The 15,513-nt window shown below is 45.8% G+C and overlaps 1 long non-coding RNA gene across 2 annotated transcripts in view; it reads left to right on the forward strand.

Moving 5' to 3' along the window:
* LOC112551809 overlaps positions 1–15,513 on the forward strand; it is a 40,797-nt gene that overhangs the window by 19,432 nt on the left and 5,852 nt on the right. Inside the window, exon 3 of one of the 2 annotated variants that reach the window (XR_003096124.1) lies at positions 5,100–5,216. The exons of the other annotated variant lie outside the window; for it this stretch is intronic. This is a non-coding gene — a long non-coding RNA (uncharacterized LOC112551809). Of the gene's footprint in view, positions 1–5,099; positions 5,217–15,513 lie in introns of those variants that run through there. 2 annotated transcript variants of the gene reach the window in all.

The following is a 15,513-nucleotide window of genomic DNA, read 5'->3' on the forward strand; positions in this document are numbered from 1 at the left end:
TAGTTGCTTCAGCTGAGATAGGTACTGATCCCTTTGAGCTTCATAATATCATGCAGGGACAAGAGACTGATCTGCCCCAAACCTGGACTTTTGTGAGGTAAGTCAACAAACTCTGAGTGGTGCCTAATGAAGGGTGGAGGGTTGTAGTTTGTTCTCACCCCAGGTCACGTGAGAGATCTTGGGGTGGTAGTCTTAGGTTTCTTGTGTTGCTGTGTTTTCCCCTGTCTTTTAACAGTGCTGTTTGATTACCACCCCTGCTCCCGCTTCTGAAGAGGGAAATACTGCTTGTCATGAGTGCCTGATATGTAACTCAGTTTTCCAAACTTACTGGATTGGGCCTCAAGCTACTATCATTTGAGTCTGTGATGTTCCTATTCACAAAATGAACAAGTTGGTCATGGACAGACGTGACAAAACAAAACAGCGCTTTACCAGAAGAGGCAGCGTGTTAGTTCAACCCAGGTCCGCAGTGTCTGTATAGACTGGGCACTTCAGCGGGGCTTTTTGGCACTTTTATCTAAAGCTGATTCAATCAACTATTAGATAAAAGCACCAAAAAGCCCTGCTGAAGTACCCAATCCATACAGATTTTGGGTGAGCCAGATCCAACTACTGTGATGCCTCTTCTGGGCATGCACTGCAGTTGGTGCTGAGCTTAAAGTAGGGTTTTTTCACAACTGTAAGTAGCCATTGAGCCTGTCTTTTTTCCTGGCGAAAAAAAAAGCCCTCGAGTAGAGGGCTGGACTACATGACCCCCTGAGGTCTCCTCCAGGCCTATTTTTCTGTGCCTCTATGGCCGCATCCAGACGTGCAAGCACTTGTGGTTCTTGGTGCTGCAAACCTCTTTTGCAGAACCACAATCTACATGCCTGGATGTTAAAACATGCTCTGCACTGCAGCGAAGGGGCAGATTTTGCTACCAGGAAATCCCAGAAGCAAAAAAAAACCAGCATGAAGAAAAGCAACACAGCACATGTGAGAGGAGCATGCACCAGCAAACGCAGAGGCTTGGTCCTCCTGGGAGACACTCTGGCTGCTGGCCACAGCATCTCCACTCTTTTAGTTGTTCTCCAGCTCCTCCAGCATGCTGAGATCTAGGAGGAGTGTGAAAAGGGCAGTTTTCCTGAAGCAGGGCAATTTTCCCCACACCCAAGTGCTCTTGCAGCGGCATGCATTGCGGCAAAACGTAGCACCGCAAATTTGTGCTCTTACTATTTTTGCCGCTGCAAGCACACACCCCTCCATGTGGGGATGCACCCTCTGACAGCAGAATGACTATGACAGAGAGCACAACAATTCAGAGAATGTGCAATCAGTACTGGTGCAGTCCATAATCATCATGCCAGTGTCCTTTTGTAAAGTGTGTCCAATAGTTGGTGATAAGGTCAGCTCCAGCTGTAAATTTTCTGGTATTTGCTAGTTTATGTTGCAGCCAGAGGTATGGTGAAAACTGTCTCAGCTCCAAACTCCATGGGGCCTATGGGTGCATTCATACATAAAGGCACGTGTGATTGCAGCATTCAATAGCAGCGGCACAAATTTGTGCAGGAGATTTGTGCCTCAGCACTCATGCCTGAACATGCACTTTAGTGTGGGGCAAGTTGTGCCACTTGGGGCAAACTGACCCTGCCCAGCTCCTCCCAGATCTTCCACAAGGAAGAGCTGGAGGCTGGGGCTGGCACATAAAAAAAACTGCTCTGGCAAGCAGCTCAGGACTATTTGCCTTCAGGAGCTTCTGTGTCCCAGCCAGTTGGTATCTGGGGACACTAGCCCCCTGTGCCAACTGAATTACCCTAACCTAGAGTGGTCCCTGCTACCAACTGCAGTAGTCTGGCAGTGGGGCCTGCTGCCTGGCTGTGACCTGCTGCTGCCTGTGACAGCATCCACCCACCTTGACCTATGGCCCCATGGCTGCACGCCTGCCAGACCTAGAAGGGGACCGCACGGCTGCCTGGGCTGTGGTTTGGGCACTGCAGCAGAGCCTCCTGCACTTCTGGGCCAGCTGCTAGTGGGCCATGTCTGCACTGTTGGCCTTTGTGTGGTACCACTGTCATGTCTTTGGGTGCCCCCGCTCACCATCTGAGCAGGTATCATCCAGAAGATGTGCTCATTGAGGTGACCCACTTTGATTTGTCAGAGTGTGTCCTCTTGGCCCCAAATGGCCAGGTCAGCCACCTTGTCTGCCCTCTAGGTGGGTCCCCAGTGCAGACCCTGGGCAGGCTCCTCTGCCCAGGTCTTGCCACTCACCTCACCAGCAGAGATCCTGGTGTTCCCTGTTTGAAAATTGCAAATTCTCTGATAAAACCCCCCAAATTCTCTCATTCAAATACCCCAAATCCATGTTTTTCTGTGATTAAAATGAAATGCTGCTATATAGAGAGAGATCGGGTTGGGCAATATTTCATTGATATATTTACAATTTTAAAGCAATATGGAAGACTACCAGTGCCTCTATCAATAACAAAACAAATTCTAAATATCTATACACTTCGTCATTCCCTTTGATTCTTTTATCATAGAAAAATCAGAGCTGGCCCTGCCCCCTTCACTTACCAGGGTGTGGGGCGCTGAGCAGCACTGATATGCCACTGGTTTCACTTCCAGAGCATGGGGTCAATGTACAACAGGTTCCTGCAATGTCTTCTTCCCCTCAGAAATGCAAAACTCTAGAACTCTTGGTTCAGAGATTATACTTTTTATTAGACCAATTAAGAAACTGCAAAAAAAAATTTTTTTTCTGCAAGCTTTCAGGCATACACACCCTTCCTCAGGCTCAGGGAAAATTAAAGATGGTAGCAAGTCCCCATAAGTAGAAAATAAACATTTTTGCACAGAGGAAGCTGAAGGTAGAAGTCTCTTCCTCTGGGTCCATGAGAGTGTCATTGTGAGTTGCTCTTTGATGTGCAGATAAGGCAGCATTCCCTTCCCTGGTGGTGTCAGATGGCAGACAGGCAGGGAGGTATCAGCAATGAAGTTTAAATCCAAAATTGGCAAAAATTTGGCATCTTCCATGTTTCAAGGATGTATTTGGTAGCCCAACATGACTACTAAATACAGTCCTTCTTCCCCTCAGGACACTTGAGAATGGTTAAAAAGTTTCCCAATAGTCAGGGATGGATTAACCCTTTAGTGGGCCCTAGGCAAACAAACTCGTGGATCCCTACTTTTTTCACTCAATAATTATAACATGTAAAATAAGCACAATTTGGCCCCTTCTTCACTTAGGACCGTAGGCGTGTGCCTAGTTTGCCTATGTGTTAATCCGGCCCTACCAGTAGTAACATGTTCTCAGGCAAAGGTGACTGAATAGGAGACATGAATCTTCTTAGAATTTTGCCTCGGGGGGCTTAAGAAACAGCTCTCTTCATATCTGAGCTGAGAAGCAAATGCCTTTGAATGATGGGGTCTGGCTATCATCTACTTCTTGCTACACTCTGTAATTATCACAGACCTCAAACTACTTTTGAAAACACTGTCACTTTTGTCTGTTTGTACCAAATGAGTTAGTGCATTCCTCATTAGTTCATGTTCTTCTCTGGTCAAATCAACTCAATGCAGTGATCAATACTCCATAAAGAGGCTTTCAGTAAATCCACTATTGTGGTGTGATCTTACATGACTTGAATTCATGTAATTCCCATATTATCATCTGGAGTGTGGGCTGGCTCTCCTCAGGAATAATACACACTTTAGCATTCACCAGCCTTGAAGTTCCTCTAGAATCCTCTATAGCAGTGGCAGGCATTCCTTGAATTAGCCTCGCACCTTCCCTAAGTGCCACTCTGAACCCTTTCCCGTACCAGAGCTCCTGCTCAGCTTTCTGCTCCCTGCCCTGTGCTCCCTGCCTGATGTGGTGCTCTGCCTTCTGCTCCCTGCCCTATCTGCCACTGTGCTGCCTGCACCCCCCATCTGATGCATGCCATACCCAGAGGCTGCCCATGCCACTTGTGGCACCCTGTTTTAGAGAATCCCAAGAATCTCTGGTGTTTGACTTGCTGGTCCAGGGTCACAGAGAAAATGAGAATATTTGGTGATCCTCAGAACTCTCAGTGATAACAAATTTGTTTTGGGGAAATGGAGGTGGAAGGAAAGTGACATTTCTCCTCTTGTGTCCTCATCTGGAATAAGGGGTGCAGCCCCGAGCACCAGAAAGACACAGACAAAGTGTAAGATATTTGAAATAAGTGACAGTAAGGAGACTAATGAGAAAAGAGTGAGAACTAGTTGTTAAGAGGCTAAGTGCTGGCTGAGATAGCTGACTCCAAATACAACAAGGATATAAACACCAAACGTGGAGCGGAACCCCTGCAAGTGGAACAAGGAGGTGTAAAATTAGAAGTAATAAAGTAACAAAATAGACTGAAAGAGAAATGTCTTACAAATAAAAGCTTCCTCTAGGACATAGTAGAAATCCCATTGTTTGGGATGTAGAAAGCTGATACAATAGAAAACACTCCGTCCTGAACAATCTGTCATTGATGATGGAAATCACCTTGAAAAGCCTTTTCAGTTTCTCATTTCAGTCACTCCTATGATTATGGGTAAACTGATTTAACTTATTACAATCTAAACAGATCTAAACCTGATTAAAACCAATTTAAGTATGTTTACATTAGAAAGGTCCCCTGCTATAATTATATTAACCGTGTTAATGATCCCAGTGCAAGTTTTCTAAATATACACTAGGCCTAAGGGAGTCTACCTCTGCCTATCAAATTGCCCAGGTTTCATTACAAATGTGATTATAAACTGTTTACTCAACGCACTCTAAGTGTGTGACTGTGTCTTATATTGGGTACAGTTTGCACCTGTAATTCACAGGTTTACATCCTGTAATTGACATCCTCTTTCTGGGATTATTCACTTGATCCCAACCAACATGCAGTCAACTAAATCCTGTAGTCACCTGTTCTAATGCCATCAAATGAACTCTATTACAGCAGTATTTTGTTTTAATAGCAGACAGGGCAGTTGGCCAGGATGTGTTTGGAAATGCAATAGAGTTCAAATTGACTTGGGAGAGGAATGAAAAACCTTGAACTGAATTTTGTATAAACAAAACACACAAACCACAAACTCTCTCCCTCTCAACACTTCAGTTCAGATAAGGAACAAAAGATTGATCCCAGCCATGACAGATGGAATGCACCATAGAATTTAACTTGCTGAATGAAGACCTACAAGCAGAATCTGCTCTTCTCTCTGTTCTCTTTCACAGGTTCATCGGGTCAGTAGCTGATCTATTCTGTGGGCCGTGTGTCCAAATCCTTATGATGTTTTTTAGCATGTTACGTGGGTTAATGCCAGCATATTCTGTTGGTAGCCAGCATGATCCTTATAGTTAAATTTGTTAATCTGATCATAGTGTGTCTGTTCTCTAGTGGTGTGTGTTAATCCCATTCAGTTCATCTAGAAGCCATGGTTTACCCTTTAATAATTTGTGTGCACACACCTTTTTCGTCCTGGTTTTCCGGGTAGCTTTCCAAAATGTCTCTCTCTGCTAATAGTACTTTTTGTTTGTATCAGCTGAGCCTCAGCTATGAATTCAGGTGCACACCTGAGCATACCACATTCAATAATCTGAAACAAGTTCCAACAGGTGCAAGAAGAATAGAAGGTAGAAAAAGCTGTCTGCAATACAGAGTAATTCCTGCAGACAGGGAGCTAGCCAGTTTGTCCTCTCCATTCCTGGTTTCTTCAGAGGATTTCCTCTTTTCCTGATTGGATCCGGGGCACTGTAGAGCCAGGGCTTTTGCTGCAATTTCCCAGCTGGTAGAGATGGTGGTGGGATAATCCTGGGAGCAGGATTCTATTTCTCTGCTAAAACACATAAATGCCATTTATGCAACATTTGGCATCATCCACAATGTTCTGCATTGTTTTGTGTAACAATTGAACCATGCTTAAGTTTAAATGCCTTAGGGCAATGGTTTTCAAACTGTTTTCCATGGAACCCTGGTGTTCTGCAGTCGGGCATCAGGGGTTCCACAAAGAGATTAGGAATAATGGTGGAGCAGGCTGGGAGGCAGTGCATTGCTATTGCTGGGCTGGGTTGCTTTTCTCCATGTCAGTTCACATGGCCTGTGAAGCCAGGGGTAGGTTTTCCCAGCACAAGAAGTGATATGCAAGGGTCCCATGACTTTAGGAAGTTTAAAAACCACTGCCTTATGCAACAGCATTTTCACTCTACGTGACACTGGAGGTGTTCAAGAAGAAGTTGAACAGCCACTAGTCGGGGATGATTTATTCTAGGCATAGCTATGCCTATGTTCTACTATGGGGTTGCTTCTGGCCTTTGGTGGTTGCCACATGGGGCAGTGAAGGAATTTCCTCCACCTCTCCCCTCCCCTTCCCTGCCCCCACCGCCCCCGGTCCTGTTGCTACTTGTGTCAGGGCTTTTTTTAAACCTTCCTCAGAGGCACTGGGTGTTGGCTGCACCCAATGCTATAGGTGGCAAAGCTCATGCTGGAACTTAAAACTGGAGGTTCCTGGCTAGGGGGCCTTGCCCTGGCTAGGGAGCCTTGCCCCTCTGCTTAGGGTCAGACTGGCCACATCTACAGGAGATGCTGACTGCACAGTAGCCCAAGACTACTGCACAGTAGTGCCATGTGGCCGAACCCATGACGCAACACTACTACACAGTAGCATCACAAAAAAGCCGTTCATCAGGGCTAGTGCGCAGTAACTCTAGTTACTGCACAGTTATTTAGTACTTGTTTACACTAGTACTAAATGATGGCAGAGTAATGACTGCGCAGTCAGCATCTTGTGTAGACGTGGCCACCGATTGCCAAATCAGGAAGGAATTTTACCCCATGGTCAGGTTGGTATGGACTGTGGGGGGTTTTGCCTTCCCCTGTAGTGAGGGGATGTGGCCCTCTTACTATAAAGTCTTGAGTGTATGTTCACTTTTACAGAAGCAAGATGCTGGTTGCTGTGGTCCCCCTGCTTTAGGTTAGGTTAGGGTGTTATGTTTTGTGTTCTGACTGAGTAGTTTTACAAAGAGAGTAGACAGTGGATTTGTACAGGATGGTTTGGATTGGGATGATCCTGTCTCAGGCAGGTGGTTGGACTAGGTAACCCATGGAGGTCCCTTCCAGCCCTACATCTCTATGATTCTATGCCTAAGGTTATCCCAGCTGTGCACACTTTAAGTGATGCAGTGCTGGCCAAGAGACATTTGGCTACAGTTAAGCTCTGTTGGGATTCATCTTCACCACTGACACATAGGGTGTCTACATGTTCATTAGTGCACTTTAGGTAATGTGCAATAAACCTGATACCTCCATTGTGAAGTACTAGGAAAATGCACATTAGTCTATTTTAATGAGTATTAGCTAAAGAGCATGGGTTTTTTAATAACACTTTAATGCAGATTAAAATAGGCTAATGCGCATTAAAGTGCAAGTCTAGACATGCCCACAGAGTACTAGGTAAACCATGGAAATTGCAAATGACCAAAAATCACAACTACAGACTGTCTGACACTGAACTGAGGCCAGTATAGCAGGGATGCTACCACCTTCTGCACAGTAGCCTAGGGACATGCTAAACATAAAGTTCACCTGGGTGGCCCAAGTTCTGTGGCCACCTTTTTCCTAAGAGGAAGCCTGACCTCTGACAGGAGCATCCTAATCTCTAAACTGCTGGCTAGGCAAGACTGGGAGTGCTTTCTGATTGAAGCTGGGCCACCAGGCAACCAAGAGAAAAGGCATGAGGAAGACAGAAAATGAACAAGCAAAAGAGACCATGACTCCATGTCTCTGGGAGGTGAATGCTGTCTTGGTGGGGGATCAGTGAGTCCTTGCTTCCAATGTTGTTTGTGCATGCTGCATTACAGAGTCATTGGAGCAGCTGTATCAACAGCACTGGGGCAGGAGAATAGGCCTTCTTACATTGTGTTCCACCTGCTTGAAACTCCCTTCCCATGGGGCTTGAATACACACCCAGAAAGGACTATTGAAAAAGTCTTTGTGATAAGCTTCATCACAGTACTTCTTCATACAGGGAAAGCCTCTTGAAGACATTACACAGAATCCTTAATATGAAGGAGTGTGTGCCTGCCTTTGGAGAAAGGAGAAGAAAGCCTGAGAGGTTGGTAGTAGCATACCTCAAAGTCTGTTATGTTCTTTTCCCGTAGGAGTTCCCGTATGTTCTTTTCCCGCTGCCTACGGGAACTCGCCATGCCCCCCCAGCCTCCGGGGGCACATGGCATTCATGGCTCACATGTATACAACACTGAGTAGTCCGTAGACCTTGCTCACTGGCCCCTTCCCCACTGCACTGTGGGGCACCAGCTGGCTCACCCCTGTCAAGTGTCTCCCGAATTCACATTTCTCCTGAGACACCTCATGTCATACATGATCTATGTACTAGCTCCCTATTTAAAGTATAGGAGAACTACACAACTCCACAGGTGAAGCATGATACCTTCTGGCCTCTCATCGTGAATAGCAGGCCTTGTTTTTGCCTCTGCACACTGCAAGTTTAGTGGGTAAAAGAAATTAGGCCTTAACATTTCCAAATCAAATAACCAAAGTTCATTGGAGCCAGGGAGCCCCACATGATGAAGTCAGTGAGTAGGGATCAGATTTTGTCCTCACAAACTCCTTGGAAAAAACCCTTTCTTCACCCAGCTAAGAGCTCAGTTGTGATATCTTTCTGCTGATGCGTCCCCACAGGACTCCATAGAAGCCCTGGTTCTGCCTTGCACTGCTGCTGGCAATCAGAGAGCTGCAACTAGCCTCTTACGCCCCATTTCCCCCACACTATGTGGGATGTGACTGGAGTTGAGAGTCAAACCCATTGGGAGTAGAAGGTATCAAAACCTAGCCCTCTCTAGTCACACATGTCTGATCAGGCCCACAGAGACACCTGGAGTCCTGAAAATGCCAGCTCTGGAATCTGCTGAGAAGTTTCCCTCCTTCCAGTCAATTGTCAGATCATTGCCAGAGATGAAGCTGATCTCATGCTTACTGCAGCAATGATTCCTACATCCTGGCATTCACACTCACCCTTAATTCCCAACTTCCCCAGTGCCTGTGGGTGTGTGTGTATCCGAACTCCATGGAGGGAGACCGTTTCCTCCCCTCATGCTCTGTTAGCCAGATTGATTGTGTTTGGTTTGGGTTTTATTTGTTTAGTAGCAACAAATCAAAAGTTCTACCCTGCTGGGGAAGCACCAGGGTAGTGGCAACCCGGCTCTGGTGCACCTAAAGAGCATACTCAGCTAGAATCCTGTTGCCAAGAATGGTGAGTAACATTACACTAAATGCCATGCCGACAGCTTGACTGCCTGGCACAGCTCAAGCGTTCTTTGTCATGCTCCCTCCGCAGTGGATAGCAGTCTGTACTTCCCCGGGAGTCTCCAACATGGAACAGGTTCTATCGTGATTGCGGGGAGGTACATTCAGTCCTAGCAATGAAGCCGATATGTCTCTGGCCTTGATGCAGGAAGCAGCAAATGGTGACATTTATTTAGAACAAATATTATGAAAGGCCGCTACATCCGGGAAGGGTCCTGCGTGCTGGGAAGCTGCCCATGTCCCTAAGTAACTCAGTACAAATGCTCAGTCTGGTGACAGCAGCTAAGCTCTGAGACTGAGGTCTAAATAGCTCAGAGCAGAGGTGGGAATCTGAGCTGCGGTCACCATTAGTTATGCCCCTTTCTGAGCAGTGACATCAGCTTTTACACCAAGACCTCTGAGTCCTGTTCTCCTCCCTCCAGGATGTCTGGAACACCCACTGAGGTCAGAGCCCCAGAGCGAACATCCAGCTTTAAAGTGCTAATTCCAAACTGGTCTCAAAACTCATGTCTGATTTTTTAAGTCTGTGAGAAGTCTGATCTATTTTAGAATCAGCCAACCCACTGAACCAGCACTGAGGCAGGATATTTATTTTATAGTCATAACTATGATCTCATTCCTGGGGAAGTGGCCACATTAGTCCAAGATTTAGTGTATTCAAGGGCTCCCCATCTGCTATGTCAGGGGTTTTCAACCCATTTGGATCATAGTACCTCCGGCAGCTGGACGAGGGGCAGTGTACGTGGGGGTGGGGGTGGGGAGATGCCACACAGCCGGATGCTGGTGGTGGGGGGTGGGGGGAATGCGGCCAGATGCAGAGCGGCAGGAGCCTCTGCATGCAAGCTTCCCCCGGCCCCCACGTCCAGCGGTGCTCCATTCCCCGCCCACCCGTGCATATCCCTTAGGACCTTCTCAAGTACCCCCAGGAGTATGCATACCCCGGGTTGACAACTCCTGTGCTATGTGATTGCACAAAACCCCAGGCAACCAGGAGCTAGCCACTTTGGTAACAAAGTTTTTGCTCACTTGTCAGCATTGTAGAGCCCTGCCTGTGCACTCCCCCACTCTAGCCCCATTGTACCAGAAAGCCAAAGAACATTCCCTATGATTTCTCATAACAGCTGGTGGACTTACAGACAGTCCAGCAGCCTCTGCAATCACCTGGATGCCCTGCATCAGTAGAACAAGCCCATGGATGCTGCAATGGCCTGGTCACAGATGAGGACTGAGGCTTACATTTTTTTACTTGGCAAAAAACCCCTGCAAAAGCAGAGCTGGTGCTAGGTAGACCATAAAAGCTGGATGCAATGCTTTCCAGTTTTTCTAAGCCCCATGGCTACAAGCATTAAGCAAAGGGGCTGTACATTCTAATTGGCCTTTTCACTAAGAGTAGGAAGGGTCATTAGTTGCTTTGTCTGTCTTTCCACCACCCTCCCTTCCCCCAGCTCCTTTCCCAAATGGAGGGTTTCTATATCAGCAAAACAAATGGAGAGAGCCAGCAAGAGCAGCTCAGTCTGAGCAAGTCCTCTGTCCTGCACTGAAAAGCCTTTATTGTATTGCACGTCGCACCCAGAAAAGTGAAGCAATACAGAACGTTATTCTTCCAACACGGTAAAAAACAACTGTGTGCGTGCTTGTGTGCACGTGTGTGTCTGCTTTGCAATGCTTCCACCTACAGAATGAAACCCAGAATGACAACCTATGTAGTGGGGAAGCCTTGCAAGTCATAAAAACTCATGTTCTTTTTTTTATTGTCAATCACTTTTAAAACAGACCAAAGCATCTCTTTATGAGTGTTCATGAACTCTCCAGCACTTGCAATAAAATCACCAAGGAGGTTTCTTGGCACAGAAATATCGCATCGGTCACTCACTTTTAAAAGAAAACGGGAAGGAAGGCAGAAAGAAGTTTTCAGGACAGGTTTCTTAATTTAAAGGTTGGCTTTTTTTTTAAACCTACCTATTTAAACCAAATAAGTCGGTTATTTGCCAGAAAAGCTGTTCATAGGACACATGTGTTTTCCCTCTATTGCATGTAAATGTCAGTTCACTGCTGCACTAATATAAATATGTTACACTTTGCAGGTCAGAGCATTTAGTTCCCCTCTGCACCACTGTGCAGTAGGAAAAGCTCCTTCTCCATTTTAGAAAGAGGGAAACCAAGGCAGAACGGTGTGTCCAGGACAAATGAGAAGGCTCTGGCAGCACAAAGGAGAGAGCCATACGTGCCAGATTTCCAGTCTTGTACCTTAACCCCAGTGACAAGCTGTCTCCTCTGTGAGCTTGGCAGGAAGTGCTGGGATGCTGGCATGGATCCACCGATACACTGTACCACAGCATTCATAACGTTTTGCAGCCAAAATCCTCATATCACAGCACCTGCCTCAGCTCTACCTTCCTGAAGGTACACTGCTTCAACGCCTGCTCCCCAGACACCCCCTCCTCTCAGGGCTCTGTCTCATGCAGCCCATTGCTCTCTGTTTTCTAATAGCATTGTAAATAATTTATCCATCATTACAGACCTTTTTTTTTACCCACTAAGTAGTAGTTCTTGTTGTAAGTCTTTCAGTTATTATTATTATTATTATTATATGCTCCTCTGCAGCCTGTGGAAGCAGGTGTGACAAGCATGAAGCAGGAACACTTACAGTAAGCTTGAGGCGCTATCATCAGACACCTGAATTGCAGCTGGGCCTGCTGTGGTCCAGCTACAGCTCTTCCACTGACTTTCAAACACATCACTGCAGCCATCCTGGCTGCCTTCTCTGTGAAGTATGGACAGGAACACATCGCCCCTCCTCCCCATGTGTGCTGGGAGACAGTTTGCCATGGTTTGTGCAATGTTTGTCTCAGTAGCTTCCATTAGAGCAGTTGATATCATTGACACCAACCTTCATGTCTAACATCAGAGGTGGTGTTTACAACAGTAATATCGCTAGACCTTGTTCAAGGCCAGGGCCCACTGTGCTTGGCAGTTACTCTCTGAACATAGACAGACGGCAGTGAACTGGTGCGGGGAGGTCAGGCAGGATGAGTGAGAAATAAGCAGTGGGAAAATGTGCTTGCTTTGGTAGGGTCCATGTGTTTCTTAAAAGACCATGATATCCTTGTTATATAGCTATATACCAGGAGACAGTTAGTCATGGGAAGTTGTGGTTAAGGCACTGGACCAGTGAAGAAACCAGTGTACTAGTTCCCAGCTCTCCGTGAGACATTGGTTAAGTTGCTAAGCCCCATTTTCATAATAAGGAGGGTAAGGCTGCTTACTTTCCTAGCAGTGTGCTTCACTCTCCCATAAATGAGATCTTTCAGGGGCTGGGGCTGTAGAGCCCCACAGTCACCTTATTGGAGTCACATATATCACATCAACTCCAAGTGTTGCCTTTTAAAAACAGTATCATTGTTCAAGTGAGAGCAAAGGCACTGGGCTGTCCCCCGTCCAGCAGGAAAACACTCCAGTTTCCTCAGGAACCTTTAGTGTTTTCTTGAGCTTCTGACAACTGCCAGCATCTTGCATGATGCGAGGTGTGAAAACCAAAACACTGGCAACCCTGCTGAATCCAAGCGGGTAATAAAAGAATCAGCAGGACATTTGAGTGACTAGAATTGCCTTGCTGCCAGCTGGAGCACAGCAGTGGCAGCAGGCTGTTGCAGCTTCTCAAACAGCCAGGAGGTCTAAGTACAGCTCGGAGGAGAAAAGGAGTGTCTGTCAGTTGGAAACTGCTCTCTGGGCAAAGGGAGAAGGCAGAGCTGAACTTAGGATAACTGAGGGAGGGGATTTTGCTTTTATAAACAACCCCTCTCTTTCCCCACAACACAGAATGACATGGACTTGGGAGATACTATCAACAAAGAGCCTGTGCTCTGGTTCCACCAAATTTGGGCAATGTCTCTTTAAATCTTGCAAGGGTAGTGACATTTTGGTGTTTCAGCTCAGCACTCCTCTGTACCTTTTTTAAATTACACTATGTACCCGGTTATAGAGGCATCACATATTGCTAGTAAGGGCCTTGCATAGCAATGATCGCACTAGTTAATAGCGTGTTCCTGCTATGATACATCTAGAATGATTTGTTTCCTTAGCTGCAGCTATACAAAAGGGACGGGGGTAGGATTTGGGGATGTTTTTTACCCACAAGAGCTCCCTGATTTCTTCCTGCTCTGTATGTTGTGGTACATTTCCACGTGACAGACATTTCCTCTCTGTGTATTCTCTTTAAGGTTCATTAGTTTACAATTATCTGCATTTGCCGTTTGTTTAGCCTTTAGTGAATGATCTGGGCCTTTCTGTACATGGCTGGGTTATTACTCTTCTTTTTGTAGTTCTTTCAAATCAGGCATTGTCTGCAAAAATGGAAACCTTGCCAGTCTCACAAAAAAGCAGGGGGAAGCTACAGCACAACGGTCCCTAGGGGACTTCACCAGAAACAGCTCCTGTCAACAGACAGCGCTATTGCCTTTTGCTTTTCTGTCCCAAAGCACTGCTCAGCTAAATGAACTCCACCTTTACAAACTCTGAGCCTTGGTTTGCAGTGACTGAGTTAGAAGTCTGACTAATTCTGCCTGAAATTTCTAGCTCTATGGATACCTATTATTTGTATTCTGGTTGCAGCCACTAAATGCTAGGTATGTTACACTGATACTTGAAGCTACAAGTCCTGTCTCAAAGAGTTTACAATCTGCCTTAGCAGTGAATAATATAGTGTATTTTTGGCTGTAGTCGATCACTGATACTACCCCTACTAAATTGTGATTAGATGGTTAATTCCTTTCCCAGCAGGAGTGGGTTTTGAGGAGAGTGTAAGTAGCCTCATAGATCATTTCAAGAAGGTAATCCTTGTGCAGGGAAGGTGTGACATGAGCTGTGAAGACAGAGAACAACGACCATAAGTTATAAAGCAGCGGGTGTGAAGAAAACATAACAGCAGGTAAGTAGGGAAGGGGCAGGGCACCCACAGGGCCTCGAAAACAAGGATTAAGAACAGGAACCTGGTACAGCGGAAAGGGAGAAGGTAGTGCAGGGGTTGAGAGTGCAAGGAGTGAATGTACTGTCTCTTTCCTATGGTGCCTCCCACTCAGAAAAGAAACAGTGGTAGTCTAGAAACAGGACAGAAAAACATCTTCAAAATTAAACATCACTGACTTGAAAGCCTACCCTTCACATCTGTCTCCTCTCTGCTTTGTGTTATCATTATCTGTATTTTCACACTCATTTCATCCCATTCCCCACATCTTTTATGTGATTGTTTTAATCTGTATCTAGGGTCTTCAATACTAGAAGACAATAATTCTAGTATTGTTATTACTAACGATACTAGAATTGTTAGTAGAATTTTCACCCCTTTTCTTTGTGTTCTGGACAGTAGCTGACAACAGAGACCACGTGTTCTCACCCCTAGGCTCAATGCTTCTCCATATTTTAGCCTAGGAAACCCTCGCAGGCATCAAAGTACTAGCAGATCTTATCCTTCCACTAGCCAACTGTTGAAGCATGCCACTTGTGCATCATTTGTTTAGTACAATACTGGTTTTGCCTACAAAACAAATGCATCTGCTGCATAGGAACCTTGTCATCACATTAATAGCATGCAGCCCATGTACGGTCACATTTTAAACATATTTAGTGCCCAACTCTTATTGCAATTAATGAGACTGAGTGTTTAAAATACCATTAAAAATATGTGGCCGGCAGTCGCTGAAAAGCAAACAGCAGTTTCTCTTTGCCCAAGAGTGTTTCTTCACATGAGATTTCTTCATCTGCATTGAACAATGTATCTTCCCTTCAGCAAAAGTTGAGTGTTATGCACGGATATTAGACCAACCATTTGGGTTGGTCTAATAAAAGATATCAAATTCACCCAAGGAACCTTGTCTGCCTATGCACGGATATCACACTCATAGCTGGATTCTTTTTTATGACCAAGTTCTGCTTAATGCAGGAGTGAGAGGAGAGAAAAATCATTGTACTTCTCATGGCTCCCTGATTCGTAAGGTTGGTCTGTATCCATCCCAAGTGGTTGATATCCTTAGAACAGTAAGGAACTGCTCTGTTACACTAATGAGTGATAAATGTAGCTCTGCCCTGCCCTGCCCCGCCCTGCCCCACAAGGGTAAGAGTTGGGGAGAGAGTTAGTGTATGACTGTATGTGCTTAAGTAACAATTTTATGCCAGTTGGGAGTAGCTCTATGATAACACATGCCTCTTTCCC

Source organism: Alligator sinensis, unplaced genomic scaffold (assembly GCF_000455745.1).
Source record: "Alligator sinensis unplaced genomic scaffold, ASM45574v1 scaffold60_1, whole genome shotgun sequence".
NCBI lineage: Eukaryota > Metazoa > Chordata > Crocodylia > Alligatoridae > Alligator > Alligator sinensis.